The 17101-nt window shown below is 36.1% G+C and overlaps 1 protein-coding gene across 1 annotated transcript in view; it reads right to left on the reverse strand.

Moving 5' to 3' along the window:
• LOC141359642 (uncharacterized) overlaps nucleotides 1-17101 on the reverse strand; it is a 252291-nt gene that overhangs the window by 76829 nt on the left and 158361 nt on the right. The gene's annotated exons all lie outside the window — the stretch shown is intronic.

The following is a 17101-nucleotide window of genomic DNA, read 5'->3' on the forward strand; positions in this document are numbered from 1 at the left end:
TAGTTGTCAATCAGGAGTGTTTCGCAATTGCATTTTTTTAAAAAGTGAAGAAGTCGGTTCTTTTCAAAAATTTTAGAAAATCCTCCGCTACACCTTTAAGGCAGCTCAAACATGCATTTTAGTCTGGGACTTATTTGGTCTGGGACTATTCTGGATAAGCCCTGTCTGGGAAACTGTGTATTTATACATGTCAAAGACAATTAAAAAACAAGCATAAGTACTAAAGTAAACGATAACAAACATATCATCATTAGTAAACGCCAACCCGATTCTCTTCTATTGTTACAGTTGTACAAATGACAGCGCATCATTTTATATAATTCTATACCAGTTTGTTTTTACAAACTATATCAGCACGCTGATATAAAGCCAAATCACACAACTACTAGAGCAATATTAAACATTAGTTTGACTCATTAGTGCCAAACTGCTTGCTTCTGCTATGGATTCCTGATACGGAAGAGTTTTTATTGCATGTGACAAGAAAGAGGGAAGAGCGTGACACAAAAAAATTACATACTATGCTGTATGCACTTGTTTATCCTAGTACTTTCGCACTTGTTTTAAGTGTCTGACATGAATTTACACACAAACCCTGTTTTCACAGACAAGACTTAAGTAGGGCCCTATAAAATCCGTTTTATTTTTTCCCAAATTCCGTTTTATTTTTTCCCAAATTCCGTTTTCTCCGTTTTAATTTTTGCAAATTCCGTTTTATCCGTTTTAATTTTTGGCAATTATATTTTTTACCCTTTACTGTAATTTTAGTCATAAAAACAGTGTGCCTTTAATGTTAATGATTAAAATGTAAATGATTTGGGGAAAAACTGGATAACAGGATTACTTAATGACTATAAAAGATGCATTTACACATGCACACGCGCGCGCGCGCACACACACACAAACAACTCAATTCAATGCATTGTTTAGTGTTGTTGCAGGAGGCTACAACAACGTGTCAAAGCAGTGGTGCCTTCAGAAGTGCCTTAAACACATCAATCCAGCGGAACGCGATCCATATTTTATACACAATCGCTTGAAATGCATATAACTTAGTGATCTGACTAAGGAAAGCATGAGCACGCAGCTCTTTGCACGTGCGAGCGAAAGAGAGACGGAGAGCGGCACCATGATGCAGATGATTATATTTTAAATGCGAGGGATAGTTAGTTTGCCTCAGCTCGCTTGAAATGCATAAAACTGAACAAATACATGAGGATTTGTGTTCGCACTTCGGACAGATGCGTGAGCTGCACGTGAGAGAGGTAGGCTACAGTGAGACAGACGTGGATGAGAGAGTGCATGTATCTTTGCGCTCACCGTGAACAGAGTGTTGACAAAACTTCCAAAATAACAGTTCTCCGGTCACATAAAAGTCATGTGAGACCTGCTCGGAACCAAGTGCTTAGCGTCGAATTTCTTAATTTTTTCGCTGACGAAAGCAGAGTCGTGGAGAGCCGCTTCACCATGGTTTCAGTGTTTTGGAGGGGGTCTGAAACGACGGGAGGGGGCGTGTCGCCCAGATTTACTTTCCCGGTCTGCATTTCCCCCAGACATACGTTCGTCTCCCACACAAAAACATAATTTTATTAGAAAAATGTAAAATTCCGCAAAATTCCGCGTTAATACTAGATTCCGTGTTAATTAGCCAATTCCGTGATTCCGTCCGCGATTCCGTGATCGCGGAAATTATAGGGCCCTACTTAAGGCTAGTCCTAGACCAGTGTTTCCCAACCCTGGTCCTCGGGCACCCCCTCCCAGAAAGTTTTAGATGTCTCCTCATTTAACACACCTGATTTAACTCATCAGCTTGTTAGGGGCACATGTTTACCATTTTAGAAGGAGGCTGATAAGTCGAATCGGGTAAAACCATCCAAAATGTTCATCTTGTCAAAATCCATTGTCCATTAAACATATCCTTTTAGACTGTATTACATTTACCCCTGTGAGAAATCGTTTTTACTCTGTTGATAGTTTTGAAAAGGTTTTTAATCAAGTGGGCCCAAGCATGGTTTTAAGATTTTTAGAGGAAATAAATTTGAAACATCTATTTTAATCTTCCTTTGATTTAATTATACTGTATTCTCGCCATGAATATAGCCTTTGAAGCTGGTATGCCGTTAAAAAAGAAAGAAAGAAAGAAAGAAAGAAAGAAAAGAAAGTCGAATCAGGTGTTTTAAATAAGGAGACATCTAAAACTTTCTGGGAGGGCGTGCCCGAGGACCAGGGTTGGGAAACACTGTCCTAGACAGTCTGCTCTGGTGGCTGCATTATCCAATCGCAAATATGTAATTGTACGGCTTCAAGCCTCCATTACTAATTTTAAAATGACCAGTGGCAAATGATAGAAATGGTAAAGCAGTTCACGGGATGGTACTGGTGGAATATCTCTGGCGGTTGGAAAAGACTCTCAGCCAGTCAGATTCGAGAAACAGAATAAACATTTTCTATAAAAAGCTATAATCACACTTTTACTCAAGCTATATTGTGTTATTAAATGATCTATTCTGCATTTCACAAAAAGTCGAACCTGGTTGCAATTATTTACACATTTTAATCATTGTCCACTGAAGCTTAAAGCTATTATTCATGTCTGTATTTATAATGTTCACATCCAGTGTAGGCCGTCTCAATCTGATGTTCCAGCTGTGATGCCTTCATTGCAGACACCTTAAAGTATGTTCCACATCGAGGAACAAGGGTAAGTCATATTCTGACTACACAAAGCTTAATGCAAATGGGTGAAGTGTCCCTTTAATGGCGCACTCCGATTATTAGCATCAGTTTTAAGAAGGTTGTGGTCATGACAGTGTTGCCTTCTAAATCAGCTTCTTTTTTGTCCACAAATCAAGTGACTTTTAATAAATGAGTAAAAAATGAACAAATAAAAGAGTAAACTATTGCCCCGCCTAAGACTTATCTCTTTAACCAAGCATTTACCTACTTCATCTCCTATACATACTTATGCCGCATCTATTATACTGTATGAATGCCTTTAACACTACATGTGATGGGCCTCTTTACTAATTGCACCTTGTTTCTGTTTCCCTGTCTCATCCTCGTTCACCGAGGAAATCTGAGACGGACAGGTCCAATTCCAATTTGGAGGGATGCTCATCCCACCATTCATCCGCTTGATGCCCATCCTCATGCTGCTAAATTGATGACTGCTCACATATACTCACCGGCCACTTTATTAGGTCCAGCTTACTAGTACTGGGTTGGACCCCCTTTTGCCTTCAGAACTGCCTTAATCCTTCGTGGCATAGATTCAACAAGGTACTGGAAAAATTCCTCAGAGGTTTTGGTCCATATTCACATGATACCATCATGCAGTTGCTGTAGATACGTTGGCTACACATCCATGAAGCGAATCTCCAGTTCCACCACATCCCAAAGGTGCTCTATTGGGTTGAGATCTGGTGACTGTGGAGGCCATTTAAGTACAGTTGAACTCACTGTCATGTTCAAGAAACCAGTCTGAGATTATTTATTATTCCGGAAGTAGACATCCGAAGATGGGTACATGGTGGTCATAAAGGGATGTACATGGTCAGAATCAATGCTCAGGTAGGCTGTGGCATTGACACGATGCTCAATTGGTACTAATGGGCCCAAAGCGTGCCAAGAGAATATCCCCCACACCATTACACCAGCACCAGCAGCTTGAACATTGATACAAGGCAGGATGGATCCACATTCTCATGTTGTTGACGCCAAATTCTGATCCTACCATCAGAATGTCGGCGCAGAAATCGAGACTCATCAGAGCAGGAAACGTTTTTCCAATCTTCTTTTGTCCAATTTTGGTGAGCTTGTGCGAATTGTAGCCTCGTTTTCCTATTCTTTACTGTTAGGAGTGACACCCGGTGTTGTCTTCTGCTGCTGTAGCCCATCCACCTCAAGGTTCGGCGTGTTGTGGGTTTAGAGATGCTCTTCTGCATACCTCACATTTTTATTTTGCTTTTACCTCCATTGTACCGAACTGTGACGCCTGAAAATATATATATATATAGCTAGCATAGTATATACTAAATTCTATACTACATTACCGTAACATATGTTGTAACTGAAATTAATAACAGGGTCTCTTTCCTTGGTTACAAACTGCACCACACTACAGCTGTAACATGTAAGATGGGAACTGCACCTCCTGGCTAAGCCTGGTTTTCTCACTGGGTTTTTATTTCTGTCTCCCTGAAGAAGTTTCCCCCTTGACCAATGTTTCTGTGTGGCTTGCTTACTAGGAAACTGCTGATATTAACCTTATAACGTCTTTAGAAAATTATGTTAATACTGGTATATAGTTTGGAGTTGGAGTATATTACATACACTGTTCTATCACTGTTCTATTACTGTATGTTCATAATTTAGCTTGGAATGGAGTAATTCTTATATTATTTATATAAGAAATAACTCCATGTAACCTCAAATACTCCATCCTTAACTGTATTTAAAACTTTGAGGTTCTTTGCTTTTCTGTGTCGTCTTATATTCTATTACATGTACAGCTGATTTGGTATGATGAACTATTGTGAAAAGCACTGTATAAATATAATTGAATTGAATTAAATTGATGTTTGTTAAACATTTTTGCAAGGATATTGTACTAAGACATAAAGTTGGTGAAATGCTCAAAAATGTTTTGTAACCTTTAAATAATGGAAAGTAAGAAAGCTGGATATTGTATTGTTTTGGATTATAAAAATTAATGTTTAAAGAATGTTATATTTGTGAAAATAAAGTTTTGAAAATATTGTAAGAAACTTTTTATAACCTTTGAACACAAATGTTTAAAATGATAACTATATTGTTGATATCATTTAAAAATAACCATTAAAAGAATGTTATACAGTATGTGAAAGTTAGGTGAATGTTGTGAAAAATGTTTTTGTAACCTTTAAAAAACGTTCTAATCATGACAAGAAAACTGGACATTTTGACGTTTTAAGAAAGTAAAAAATAAATGTTCTAAGAACGATGTATTATGGATGAGAAAAAAAGTTAAGAAAACGTTATATGAAACGTTTTTAGAACCTTTAAATAACGTTCTAATCACGACAAGAAAACTGGTCAATTTAACGTTTTAAGAATGTTAAAAATAAATGTTCTAAGAACGTTGTATTATGGATGAGATTAAAGTTAGGAAAACGTTATATGAAATGTTTTTGTAACCTTTAAAAAACGTTCTAATCACGACAAGAAAACTGGACATTTTAACGTTTTAAGAACATTACAAAGAAATGTTTTAAGAACGTTCTATAATGGGTGAAAATAAAGTTAGGAAAACGTTATATGGAACGTTTTTAGAACCTTTAAATAACGTTATAATCACGACAAGAAAACTGGACATTTAACGTTTTAAGAACGTTATAAATAAATGTTTTAAGAACGTTGTATAATGGGTAAAAATAAAGTTAAGAAAACGTTATATGGAACGTTTTTAGAACCTTTAAATAACGTTATAATCACGACAAGAAAACTGGACATTTAACGTTTTAAGAACGTTATAAATAAATGTTTTAAGAACGTTGTATAATGGGTAAAAATAAAGTTAGGAAAACGTTATATGGAACGTTTTTAGAACCTTTAAATAACGTTATAATCACGACAAGAAAACTGGACATTTTAACGTTTTAAGAACGTTATAAATAAATGTTCTAAGAACGTTGTATAATGGGTGAAAATATAGTTAGGAAAACGTTATATGGAACGTTTTTAGAACCTTTAAATAACGTTATAATCACGACAAGAAAACTGGACATTTTAACGTTTAAATAACGTTCCAAAACAACGTTCCCACAACCAAAATAGAATGTTTGGAAAACGTTTTTAGAACCTAAATTTGTTAGCTGGGTCGGCGCCATATTGGATGGGTCTCCTCACTGTACGCTAGCACCAGAGTCAATGGGAGTTAACGGAAAGAAAGCCATACTATGGCTGTATTTTTTGTAGTTTACGGTTGCAATAACCGGCGCAATATTGATTCCAGATCACATGGGATTACATTTCACAAGTAAGATTGAACAATCATTTTGGTTATTTTACGTTATTATTTATAATATTAGTTCAGCAGGAACTGGTACTCTCTCTCATGATCTCTCGCTGTTTTTTCTTGACATTTGAAGGTTTCCCAGTGATACAGGCATGAGGAGGTTATGGGAAGTTGCTATAAAACGGGAGGGTTTTGTTGTGACAGAGTCGTCAAAGCTCTGCAAAGAGTATAGAAGGAACAAGAGGGGAAACTCTGATTCGTTTTTAGCAACAGCCACTAGATGGCGTTCAGTAGCGCGGCCGCTATTTGGATTGAAAATTCTCACAGCCAATTCATTCTCAATTCATTCATATTAAAATTAATTTAATACCTAATACATAAAATACATAATTAAGTAAAAATTACATTAAAATTGTGTTCTAAAGTACTTTTTAAGTAAAAGTAAAAAAGTAGATGTTTAATGTACTTAAATATAAACCAAAAACTTGAAATTATGAAATGTAGTGGAGTAAAAATTATGATAATATGCTTTGGAATAGTTTTCCAAAGAAAAACCCTGATAAAATACAGATACTTGAAAATTTACTTTTACCTAGAAAGTAAAACACTTAAGTAGTGTCTGCCTCTGTCAATATGCCATACTTAAAGAGCATAATACAAAGTATGTGTGACAGCGTCCTGTATCATAACTAAATCTCTGCCGCTTATAACAACACAAACCGTGTGAAAATCCGGTAAAAATTAGAGGAGTTATGATTATTCCTCATTAGAAATGAATGCAAGGAAGCGCACTGGAGACCCATACCCACTTTAAAAAGAGTGAGGATGCGTAACACCGTTTTGTGACATTAGATGTAAAGCGATTCAAGAAATCACACGGAGAAGTTTCCTTTGAATCACTTTTGTAATTTGACATCACTAAGCGGTCTGTGTAGAGCCAAATGAACCTGCAAACCAAACATTGATGTTTATCATCCTGCACTTGTCTAAAAATGTAATCTCATTCTCCTGCAGATCTATCATGATGTGATTGTTATAGCTGGCTTGGTCATTTAAATCAGTGGTTCCCAACCTTTTTAGCCCTAAGTACCCCCACAGCCCTATCAGTAAGGCTCAAGTACCCCTTCATCGAAACTAAACCAAAGTTGTGTTTTAAAGACAAATAATTAATAATATTAATTAATTAATTAATTAATTTTAAACATTAAAGGGTAACACTTTATTTTACGGTGTCTTTGTTACACATGCTACATGTAATTATTTTAGTAATTACAGTTAATTATGCATAATTACATGTTACCAACCCTAAACCAAACCCTAATCCTAACCCCAACCCTATAGTAAGTACATGTTGTTAATGATTATTACTTAGTACTTAAATGTATAATTACATTGTAACAGTGATACCGTAAAATAAAGTGTGACCCATTAAAGTAAAAAGCACTGACTGATGAAGCATGTTTATTTCAACAAACCACTATCATTGCGATCAGTGTTTGCATTTTATCAGCTCATTTGCATTTTAAAAGACACACCCAAAAACAGCACATTTTGCTCAGGCCTACAAAATGGCAATTTTGACATATTATAATTAATTATCTGTAGGGTGTTTTGAAATAAAACTTCACATATGGACTCTGGGAACGCCAAAGACTTATTTTACAAATGAAAAAATTTCATCACATGACCCCTTTAAGGGCCAGATTTACTAACGGCTTGCGCAAACCATCATTTTGGCGTTAAATAACGACTGAACTTACTAAAGACACGCAATAGATATTTAGCTCTGAAAATGGGTTATTTTTGCGACCTTATTGCATATGCATTTGTGGAAGTTTTCCTTTTAGAAGCAATATTAATGCGAGGAGAGTATTACATTTTGCCAGAGGAACATACTTTAAAAATATATATAGTTTGCCAAGCCATGCTATGTTTAATTTGCTCGAGAAAAGAGGAGGAGAAGTCACGAGGAGAAGTCAAATCAGGTATTTCAAAACTTCTTTTAACCCTTCATCTTTTGTCCTCCGGTTCTTAGTGTACTTTTACTTAGCTGGAATTTCACACTCCGCAGTCCGCATTTTCATTGCGATGTCCTGCCGATGTCTCTTATTTGCGACCCTGTACTAATTTGCGCTGCTCTTATAGATTGCAATAGTCATTATAGAAATGTGCTTATGTCATTATTTTGCCTGTGCATTTTATTTGCGCCTTTGTAGTAAATCACACGCAAATTTTCCACTCCGGCGCTTATTTGGAATTGAGCTCTCGTCCTTTTTAGTAAATGCCCTAAATTTACTAAAATCTCAATTTAAGTTACTGATAATTAAAGTGTGCAAATAATTTAAATTATTCTGTTCAAATAAACAAAATGTTTTAAGACATTCTCAATAAATACAAAAGACATCATACGGAACAAAATATGTTAGCCAAAAATAATACAAAAGTTTTTTGCATAATTTGAAAATGCAACGGCAATGAATATTATAACATTATTTGAACATTATTTATAGTTAATAAACTTTGTGTCTTTAGAAACTATTCAGGTTCATTGAAAATAGTCAGATCGTTCTTGAGTTGGACATCGCTATTGCGTTTTGGATCATGCAGCGCATTTAGTCTTGACGGCAAATTATATTAATGATAAGATTAAAATTACAATGTTGTCCTTTTTACAATGCTTTCCTCACAAAAATTAATCTTAGGTAAATGACTGGACAAACGAAAGACATTTTTATTAAAAGTAAATGAGATCAAAGCAAAATGTAAATGAGTCATTCTATGAAACGAGTGCCATTTGGGTCCGCAACATTTGATGAGATGCATAAGGCACAAAAATGTCCTAAAATGTTCTAACAAAGCTTAAAGTTATTCATTCAAGGGTTCTTGTTAACATGATATATGATAAAAACACTATTAGAATAACATACTATTTTTAATAATTTTGCATTAGTACATAGCCATTTTCACATGTCCGTGTTGACCAACATGACATTTGCATCCAAAATATCACCAAATAAGTTATGTATTTTTTAAAAAAATATATTGTTTTCATGATTATATTTGTGTCCCTTTTCACATAAGATACATTTTATTCAAAATAAACCTTATTTTTTTGTAAATATTTGATGATTTGTGTGCGTCCCTCAATTTGACTTACCACCCCGTCACACTAACTTGTTTTATTCATAAATAATGTACTGTTGCTTTAAATGACATCACAAAGCACAAGTGACATCATTGGAGCCTTGTTGCCACCAAGAACAAAAACAGGCAAGTACTGACATTCCTCTACATTCTTTATTTGTTGATTTTTTGTGTTAGACAGGCTCCGTCAAGCTCAAAGCAACCACCCCGTCATGCAATATAGAGAGGGAAAACTAATTTCGATATATTTTTTTACATTATTAATGCAAATAAAATTATATTTCAGATAGATTGCATGTATGCTAGGTGAGGAACTTGACCACATGGGAGATCTGCGGCCATTTTGGGATGATATTTACCATCCCGTCACATACCACCCCGTCACAAGTTTTATTGTGACGTGGTGGTAAGGGATGTGACGGGGTGGTTCTGGTATAGACTAATAAATTGTTTCTGTTAACTTAACATGGTTTGTTTATTCATTCACTCACTATGTCACTCAATCACTATGTCACTCAATCACTATGTCACTCACTCACTCACTATGTCACTCACTCACTATGTCACTCACTCATTCACTCACTCACTCACTCACTGTGCCACTCACTCACTCACTCACTCACTTACTCACTGTGTCACTCACTCATTCACTCACTCACTCACTCACTGTGTCACTCACTCACTGTGTCACTCACTCACTCACTCACTGTGTCACTCACTCACTCACTCTGTCACTCACTCACTCACTCACTCACTCAATCACTCACTCTATCACTCACTCACTGTGTCACTCACTCACTGTGTTACTCACTCACTGTGTCACTCACTCATTCACTCACTGTGTCACTCACTCACTCACTCACTCACTCACTGTGTCACTCACTCACTCACTCACTCACTCACTCACTGTGTCACTCACTCACTCACTCACTCACTCACACACTCAGTCACTCACTCACTGTGTCACTCACTGTGTCACTCACTCACTCACTGTGACACTCACTCACTCACTCACTGTGACACTCACTCACTCACTCACTCACTCAGACACTCACTCACTCTCTAACTAACTCACTCACTGTGCCACTCACTCACTCACTCACTCACTCACTCACTCACTCACTCACTGTGCCACTCACTCACTGTGTCACTCACTCATTCACTCACTCACTGTGTCACTCACTCACTCACTCACTCACTCACTCACCCACTCAGTCACTCACTCACTGTGTCACTCACTCACTCACTCACTCACTGTGTCACTCACTCACTCACCCACTCAGTCACTCACTCACTGTGTCACTCACTCACTCACTCACTCACTCACCCACTCAGTCACTCACTCACTGTGTCACTCACTGTGCCACTCACTCACTCACTGTGCCACTCACTCACTCACTCACTCACTCACTCACTCACTGTGCCACTCACTCACTCACTCACTCACTCACTCACTGTGCCACTCACTCACTGTGTCACTCACTCATTCACTCACTCATTCACTCACTGTGTCACTCACTCGCTCACTCACTCACTCATTCACTGTGTCACTCACTCACTCACTCACTCACTGTGTCACTCACTCACTCACACACTCACTCACCCACTCACTGTAATGATGCTCTTATTTTAGTTTTTCACAGCATGACCAAAGTTTCCAATGTTAATGTTTCCCCTCCCCCAGTTTTATAAAGATTAAAACAAGCATACCATATATAGATACACACTTTGTCCATACCACCTTGTCACGGTGAACCTATCTGTGACATCAGTTACCACCCCGTCACAGGGTCATTTTGTTAAAAACTTATGTAATAGAAAATACATTTTAAATAAATCAATGTTGAATGATGTTCTTGTTGTGTGGACTAATCAAATAAATGTAAGTTTATTTGTATTTTTTAAGTGTATTCGTATGTTTTTGTACAAACAATGAGGCCATTGAAATGTCGAATTCATATTTCAAGATTAAAAAACGAATAATAATTATTTAAATTAAATTATAGACTTTCTATTGATGGTTTCCAAGAAAGGGACATTTTACTATTAGGAAAACATTAGATTTTATAAATATATTTCTTGTTTTACTACACAGATGGCATACATATTGTCCGTGACGGGGTGGTAAAAGAAAGACTTCTGTGCCAGAATAAAACTGATAATATTATTAACAATTTTGTACCTGAGCTGGGAAAATATGTTTTTTGGAAGGATTAACAATATATTTAAAGTTGTAAGTAAAAAAATAAAGTTTGTTCTTAATGAAAATTTGGAAAATTGCAAAGTGGAAATGGCACCCGTTTCGTAGAATGACTCAAATCTTTTCGCGTACCCCCTGGAAACTCTTCACGTACCCCCTGGGGTACGCGTACCCCCGGTTGGGAATCACTGATTTAAATTACTGTATATGATGTTTGATGTCACAGAAAATTCCCATAATGCAATGTGAATTACAGTTATTTACTTTATAAATATTTTGCAGTATTATACTGAGTGATATACAGTAAATAGGTGTAAAATTTACAAGAATGTCAATTAATATTGACATAATTTACAATTAAAATTCGAAGTTAGTTTCCTTCTTTCACAATTTCTGTCAATCTAAACTCTAAGTCTCTCTCTGTTTCTGAGGACTCATTGTTTTGTGTATGTTGTAGTACATTAGACTCTGTTGTGTGTCGCCCTCTCCTGGAATAAACTTGAAGTCTTTATGTGGTAGATTTACAGCAGTGCATCATGTCTTCATGTTTCCCAGTAATAATATAATCCATACACTGTCAGAAACAAATGTTATAAGTATAACCGGGTAAAATAATTTAATTGCACTTAAATAAAACAAAGCATGTGATAAACCATTAATTTAATGCACTTAAAACAGCGTTCTTGCTTGTGTAAATAAATAATGACCAGTAATGTGTTTTAATAAAAAAAGTGTTGTAGCACGAGTATACGATGAGCACGTGAGCTTGAGCGCAGAGCGCGAGAGACTAGAAAGTAAACAAAGCTCCATGCGGTGAGAAAGCGTTGATAAAGTTTATAAACTGAGGACAAAACATAAAATATCAACTTGTGAGTGTGTAATGATTGCATCTTTTAAAGATTGATCAGTGGATGGCTTCGTGTTGTTGGTTTGTGCTGTGTTTTGATCTCCTCGAGCGAGCGGTTTTCGTCACGTTGTTTGTGCTGGTTGGAGATTTCTCATATTGAGCGTAAGTGCTGTATACTGATACTGAGTGATACATTTGTAATTTCTAATGCAGCTACTGTTTAATAAAGTGTTGTACTAAGGGTTTGGAAACTCTCTCTCTCTTTGTTGTATTAGAGGGGAGAGGTTAAATGTGAGTTTACACGCAAACCTGTATGTCACGTGAGCTAAAGCCCAGCCAACATTGCAAGGTGGGGCCCATGTGGGCCCCATATGGGCCCCATATGGGCTTCCTATGTGGGCCCTATATGGGTTTGTCCATGGGTTCCACTATGGCCCCACGTGGGTTGCCCACATGAATTTGATGTAGAAACTGAGTGGGGCTTATGTGGGCCCCAGCTGGGCAACACACATGGGGCCCATGTGGGCCCTATATGGGCCCCATATGGGCTTCCAATGTGGGCTGTACATGGGTTTGTCCATGGGTTCCACTGTGGCCCCACCTGGGTTGCCCACATGAATTTGATATAGAAACTGAGTGGGGCCTATGTGGGGCCCACGTGGGCAACACACATAGGGCCCATATTGCACCCACGTAATGAAGCCCACGTTACATATCAGGGCCCAGAATGGATTTTTAATGGGTACTGGACTGGTCCCTTATTATGAAATAATTATACTTTTAATGCTTAATTGTAATTTACTTAAATAATATATTTGTTTTAAATTGAAAACCGATAAAAGCAAATCATTTCAGTTCGGTAAATATCAGATTTCAGCATAAATATTCAACAGTTCATTCATCTGTAACATCACAAAACATGAAGGAGGTGCAATATCAGAAATCAAATTAAAAAACTGTAAAGGTTCAATATATCAAAATACTTTATTGTCAATTTATAACAATACAATGCTAAAATAATCATGAACATTTCAAAACTGCTAAGGCAGGTAATGACTAACAATTTAACATAACACTTAAAATAAGCATTGAAAGAAGTCAAACTCTTAAAATACTTCAAACTCAAAAACAACACAAACATTTCTCACTCTTCTGGAGATGGTCTTCTGATCATCAATTAATCTTTGCTCAAACGTTTTATAAAGAACTTCCAAAGCATCCACAGCCAAACTCATTAAATGTCCTTGCACGCTTGCTTTGATTCATCCCTGTGCAGTCCGTGAACTTGTACCGTAGTATTACATTTTCTAAAAACACAACTCAGGATAAATTACAAGTGTAACAGTTGTGAGAGACTCCTGCTGCTCCGATAGAAACCGTATCCTTGCGCCTGAGCGGAAATTCTTGTAGTTTAAATGTTTATCAACTTTATAGTTGTAATTTTAAAAGTCTGCCTATTTTAGCAAAGATTATTTAAAATATGATATTATATTATGTGATAAAAATCACAATTAAAAACATTTGAAGCAGGACTACTTTGTCAAGCGTAATGTGTCGTTGCAGTGAGCAGATCGTAATGAGGTCTCCTTATATGAAACACCTGACTCCACTAATCAGACTCCTTTCAGAATGTTTGAAACATTTCTTTAATTAACACAACAAACTGATGAACTTTCTGACATTTCTTATTTTCACTCATGCTCAGCTGTGCAAATTAAAATTAATAATTGGCAGGTAAACATTATAAATATCACAATTAAATATTAACAATAATGCATTTTTATTTAAAATGTTTTATACTGATCATATCCTATCTGTGTTATTATTTGCTCTTTGTATAAAAGTGACTATAAACCAAAAGTAATAATTTTAAGAGTTTAAATGTATATAAAATGTATTTTAAGCATAAAATGTTTTGCCCACATAGGTGCCATGAGGGCCCCACATTATTATCCCACATGGGCAAACCTATATGGGGCCTACATAGGGAAACCCACATGGGACCCATATATATTGCCCATGTTAAGCCCATGGCCACATGAAACCCATGTTGCCCATATGGGACCCATGTGGGGCCCACATATCAATGGTAAATACGATTAAAAAAATGATGAATTGTTATTAAACAAGTTTTATACTGATCAATACATATCTGTTATATTATTTGCTATTTGTTTAAAAGTGACAATCAACCAAAAGTTATTATTTTAAGATTGTAAATGTATAAAGATGTATTTCAGGCATAAAATTTTTTTGCCCACATAGGTGCCATGAGGGGCCCACTTTATTATCCCACATGGGCAAACCTATATGGGGCCCACATAGGGAAACCCACATGGGACCCACATAGTCAACCCACATGGGACCCATATATATTGCCCATGTTAAGCCCATGGCCACATGAAACCCATGTTGCCCATATGGGACCCATCTGGGGCCCACATATCAATGTTAATTAAATGTAAAAAATAATGCATTTTTATTTAAAATGTTTTATACTGATCAAATCATATCTGTTATATTATTTGCTATTCGTTTAAAAGTGACAATCAACCAAAAGTTATTATTTTAAGATTGTAAATGTATAAAGATTTATTTCAAGCATAAAAATGTTTTGCCCACATAGGTGCCATGAGGGGCCCACATTATTATCCCACATGGGCAAACCCATATGGGGCCCACATAGGAAACCCACATGGGACCCACATATATTGCCCATGTGAAGCCCATGCCCACATGTAACCCATGCTGCCCAGATGGGACCCACGTGGGGCCCACATGTCAATGTTGGCTGGGAGGAGACTGTTGCAAAGTAAGTTTTGTTTATTATTTTCTTTGCTGATGTGTCTTTGATTTTTTAAAATGTAATGGATGCGTGTTGAATGTGTTTATACTTGCTATTCATGTGATAATTGTGCTTTTGTTTGATTGGGGTTAAAATACTAAATGCTGCTTGTGTTATTATGTGAGTGATAAGTGAATTCTAATTGGCCCTATATGTATCTTTTTGTATTTGTATTATCTTTCAGAGCACAATTGGGCCACTACCGTTGTTTGCTTAAGTGAAAAGTAGTGTTTTCTTGTGTAACTAAGGGGCTTGTGTGCATTACGGAGTATTACAGCCAAAGAAACAATTTAATTTTTTATTTTCTTTTATTTCTGTGTTATGCCAATTGAAGTAACCTGTGTTATTTCAGTGTTATATGTTTTTTGTCCACTTTAAAAATTGTCAAAACCAACACTAAAAGAAAGCAAGAAAATACTTAAGGGGATAGTTCACCCAGAATTGAAAATTCTGTCATCATTTACTCACCCTCATGTTGTTACAAACCTGTATCAATTTCATTTTTCTTATAAACAAAGGAAGATATTTTGAGAAATGTTTGTAACCAAACCGTTTGTGAACCCCATTTACTTCCATAGTATTATTTTTCCTACAATGTAAGTGAATGGGGTCCACGAACGGTTTGGTTACAAACATTTCTCAAAATATCTTCCTTTGTACTCATCAGAACAAAGTAAATTTTACAGGTTTGTAACAACATGAGGGTGAGTAAATGATTACAGAATTTTCAATTTTGGGTGAACTATCCCTTTAATGCTGCACTCCTTTTGAGTGTGGTCAGGAATAAAAGGACCCCAGTTTAATGTTAAGCCACTGTTTTGTTTTCCTTTATTTTAAACAAAGGTACTCTTAACCCGGCTACATAAATGATCTCTAGATGTCACTGGGGCGGTACCCTTTTAAAAAGTACACCTGTGCACATAAAGAGTTCATATTAATACCTCGAGGTTCATACTGACACCACATATCTGTACCTAAATGGGGTGAGGAAATGATGACAGCACTTTTATGATTAAATAAACTCTCCTGTTAAAACAGTAAATGACCAATCAAAATTAACGTTTTATGTGTACTTTTATTTCATCTTTATTTAACTAAGTCTCAACTCTTTTTGAGGGAGACCTTGCAGAGAAGACACATTATTACACAAAGATGAAATTACATAAAACAATAAAAATAGAGAACAAAGTTCACTAATATAAACGACTTTCAAAACTATTTGTAAACACTTAAATGTTATGTAAATGTATTTATACAAAATCCAGCTTGAGAATAGCAATAAAACACCCTAAAAACAGATAAACTTCTTTTTAAGTATAAGTGCTTTAAACTTTCCCATTATGTAATATCCCTCTAAAAAATCCTAACCTAACTAAAAACATAATTGAGTCCAATAAAAGACTGACTTATAGTGAAGATGAAAGTAGATCACAGTATCATCTACATAAAGATGCACTATAGCAAAGTTTTTACAGGATTTATGTATTGTGATGTTACAGTTGATCTGACACTGACACAAGACTGTTGAATGATAAACTCAATACTTCAATGAATAATTCATCTATTTGAACATTAGATTATTTACACTGAACTGTCATTAATATGTCACTGTATATGACATCACTGCATCACTGATGTCACTGCTGAGAGACTGTTGCTAGGTGATGATGTCATAAAGAGAGTTGTGACATCACTCCAGTAGTTCTGATGGACAGACAGCTGATCTACTCACAGACCTGCAACATCTAACAATGACCAGAGGTGGAAAGTAACGAATTACATTTACTCACGTTACTGTAATTGAGTAGTTTTTTTGTGTACTTTTACTTTTTTGAGTAGTTTTTAAAATCTGTACTTTTACTTTTACTTAAGTATGTTTTATTTAAAGTATTGTACTTCGCTACATTTTAAATCATATCCGTTACTGAGTAAAAAAATATTTTAAAAATAGGGCGGGGGCCGGGGGAACGCGCAAAAAGAACCATGGAGACGGACGAGACAGGCGCGCGCTAATGCAGATCCGCCTCAGTTCAAATATTATGATAGAAACCCCTGGTCATATTTAAGCGA

The sequence above is a fragment of the Misgurnus anguillicaudatus genome, chromosome 23 (genome assembly GCF_027580225.2).
Source record: "Misgurnus anguillicaudatus chromosome 23, ASM2758022v2, whole genome shotgun sequence".
NCBI lineage: Eukaryota > Metazoa > Chordata > Actinopteri > Cypriniformes > Cobitidae > Misgurnus > Misgurnus anguillicaudatus.